Genomic DNA, 3,451 nt, shown 5'->3' with positions numbered 1-3,451 from the left:
CGCGAGGGGTGAAGCCCCGCCCCACCGACCCCGCCCCCTCCCGGGACAGCGCCCGGCCGGCGTTGCCGCGGCAACGTCGCGGGCGCGGGGCTCTCCGCTTCCGTTAGCTGCATTTGCGGACTCGTTTGCGCGCGTTTCTGCCCGTTTCCCCGTCCCAGCGGACTTGTGCAGTGCAGGGGGCACCCCCAGCTGTTTGCATCAGCATGGGTGCAGCCGTGGGGGGTGGGGGAGACCAGTTGCCCCCCGCCCTTTGATGCCTGCTCCCCTCAGAGTTTAAAGCCGACGGCCTGGAAGGGACGGCAGCGTTTCTAGTCAGAATGCCCCAAGGGAGTCGCTCTGGGTGTTGCAGTGTCTTCCCTTGGAGACCTGACAATATAAGCCACAGCCCCAAGGGCCAGATACAATACAGCCAGGCAACACAAACGTAGCCCCAGCTCCGGACCATGCTGTCACCACTGCAACATCCTGGTCTCGGAGTAGCTCCCTGCCCTGCCATGCACCCTGCCAGCTCTGCTGGGGCTGGTCTCCATGGAAACCCTGGTCTTGCACTGTCATGGCTCCCGGGGTCTCCATGGAAACTGCCCTCAGGGATGCAGGCAGGGGCTGCTGGCAGATAGAGTCTGCCATTGGCCTGGTTTCGCCTGCAGGCTGGACTTTGCCTGCCCCTGCATTATAACCTACCCTATCCTTTCAAAACTCCTTGTGCCACAGGTGTTGATGATCCCCCCCTCCTTTTTCAATGGTCTTAATAGTTCACTCATTAAGCAAGTCTTTCTTCAATTCTGCTGTCCCCTCGTGGCAATCGAGCTCCTATTACACAGCCCTGCAGACTGCTTTTAACTCTGGCTAAAAAAATGAACTCAGGTGTGGAAATAACTTTCAGTGAAGCACTGGATGCACTGTTAAGATGTTGAAGAAGGCCTGGTTTTGTTTTACAAATCTGAAAGAGATGTACGTTTAATTCTAATAAGGACAGGACTAAAGCAACAATATCTTTTGAGTATTTTTGCCTGGTTTCTTGTGCTTTTTAATACATTCGAGATGATACAACAAATGAATGCACATTCTGATAATATGATATTTATTTTTGCAGCAATCTTAAACGGACTAACACAGCCCGAGGCCCCCAGCATATTAGTAAAGCTTCTAGTTTCTTTTTATTTGGAGGAAAGTATGTGTTGTGTTATATGTGGTGATGCACCTCACCATCTGCACCCTCTTTTCAAAATCTTAGATCCATCCAGGGCTGTGGCAATGCCCTGAGGTCTGCTGTGTCTACTCTGCAAAGTCTCCCTCTACTTGATACTGTCTGTGCTTCATATTCTCTAATCCTTCCCTTCTGCTTGACCTTCTGAAAGGCTGTGGCCTACAGGGTTGCCTACTTCCCTCACACTGAGGCTGGGGGCAGTCCCTGCAGAAATCGTGACACTGGCCCAAGTCACAAGAGTTTTAAAATGCCAAGTTGGGCTGCTTTTGTGTTGCCTGGCTGTATTGTATCTGGACCTTGCAGAGTGTGGCTTATACTGTCAGGCCTCCAAAGGAAGACACTGCAACACCCAAAGGGAAAAGCATATGTGCAAAAAAAGGAAAGTTGCAAAGAGGTGACCTCAGTGCCCTGAATAAGGTCTCCATTCCTCTGATCATCCTAGAAGCCCTCTTTCTACCAACCCTGCTTTCAAAGTCCAATTAAGTAAGTTTGTTTTAGTTTCTTCAAGGTCATATTTTTTTCTCTTTGTCTGTCTTAAGTATAAAAATGCTTAGAAACTGAGGGAGGGGGAGGATTCCTTTGAACAGACAAGTGGGTGATTCCCCTTGCTGTATGAAATCCTCCCTGTGATCACAGTATAGCCCTCAGTAAAGAAAAGCTGGCTCTGTCAGTTCTGATTCAACCACAACACAAAGTTTGATTTCTTCCACAATTTGGTGCTGTGACTCGGATAGGGATGCCCAGAGTGATCATTTGGGACACAGACATCTCTTCACTGAAGCCCTGGCACCAAACCAAGGTAAGAGACCTTTTGAAATCTCTACTGGGGCTTTTCAGTGAGAGGCTGTCTCTGTGTCTTCCTGATTCACTGCTTGAGGCTCACCCTATCCGAACTTTTTCTGCCAGAAGTGTCAGACCCACTGTGTAAGTAGTAACTGTGAGTAGAAAGAGTTAAGGTTAAAGACTCTGTGTTGCTGTTGTCAGTGCAAATATTTCCCCATGTAAATTGAGTTGAGTTCTGTAAAGAACTAGAAGGTCTCTCTGAGGCCAGGAGTGGAAACCTTGTGCAGCTGCCCTGAGTACACTGGACTTGTTCTGCGTGCTCTTCGAAAGCAAGGGTGCAAGCTGGAAACTCTTAGAGTGTGAGTGTTTTCCATGATAAGTGTTGACCAAGGCTGAGACTAAAGAAATGCTCTTGAACCTCGAGCCCCAACGCAGAAATTCCCCTGTGTGATTTGAGAGTATGAATTGAGAAATATGAGCCACTGACCAGGTCTGAGGCTAAGGTTGGGTTCAGCTGCCCCAAGGCTGTCCAGAAGGGCAGTTTTGAATGCAAGGGGGTCCAACTAGAGCCTCGTGACCCAGTGGACAGGTTTACCCTTTCCCCACCCTCATAATGAGCTGTGTCTAACCATGAGTAACTACATTGTGCGCTGTTATTGCAGTGGAGTCTTGTCTTTGGACATTAGCCACAGCATCTCTGTGCCGCTAGCAAATCTCACAGCCTGACCGGACACCCTGAATAAGCCATTCCTGTATGAAAGACCTGTGTGAATTGAGTTTAAAGATATGGGGAGCGGAGAGTCTAAAGACATACTGGCTTCGCCAAAAGGGACTCCAGAATTGTACATGTACACACACTATGGCCATAAAAGTTGTAAGTTTGTAGACAAATGGAATTGGTATACCAGAGATGATTTTAGGCAGCAGTTTCCCCTGGAGGGAACATTTGATTTAAGTAAAATTGTTCATCTCACCAGAGACCTTGAGTTAAGAGGTAATAACATACCACAGACTCAGTGGGACACATTTTTGATTGGTATGAAGAAGCTTTCAAAAGACATCAAGAATCTCAAGTTCGGAGTCTTAAGGACTCCCAAGAGAAACTGAAATCTCAGGTAAAAGACTTAAAACAGAAAAGTGCACCAAAAGGGGCCCCCCCCCTCAATAGTACCATCAGCACCAAAACAACTTTATCCACAAATAACTGAGAATGAATCTGCAGAAGATATAACTGATTTTCTTAATGTGCCACCCCCATATCAGCCTCAGACACAATCTGAACATGAAGAAGTCCAAAGTAACCAAATAGGCTCTTCCGGCAGGACTAGCCCTCCTCACCAGAAAACTATCACTCAACAATTGTCACCTGCCCCCAGGGCATGCCCACGTCCACTGGAGGCATGGCATCTGTCTCCTGAAATCTCAACCCCCTCCTCTTGTTTAAGGTCTGGTACCCAGTAT

General features: G+C 48.2%; 1 protein-coding gene across 2 annotated transcripts in view; it reads right to left on the bottom strand.

The window, feature by feature from the left end:
* The window catches only part of KRCC1 (lysine rich coiled-coil 1), a 35,227-nt gene that overhangs the window by 28,278 nt on the left and 3,498 nt on the right, over positions 1–3,451 (bottom strand). The window lies entirely within an intron of this gene.

The sequence above is a fragment of the Crocodylus porosus genome, unplaced genomic scaffold, assembly GCF_001723895.1.
Source record: "Crocodylus porosus isolate Cpor-Errol unplaced genomic scaffold, CroPor_comp1, whole genome shotgun sequence".
Classification (NCBI taxonomy): domain Eukaryota; kingdom Metazoa; phylum Chordata; order Crocodylia; family Crocodylidae; genus Crocodylus; species Crocodylus porosus.
Note: the sequence above shows the minus strand (reverse complement) of the source record. Positions and strands in the feature narration are given on the sequence as shown.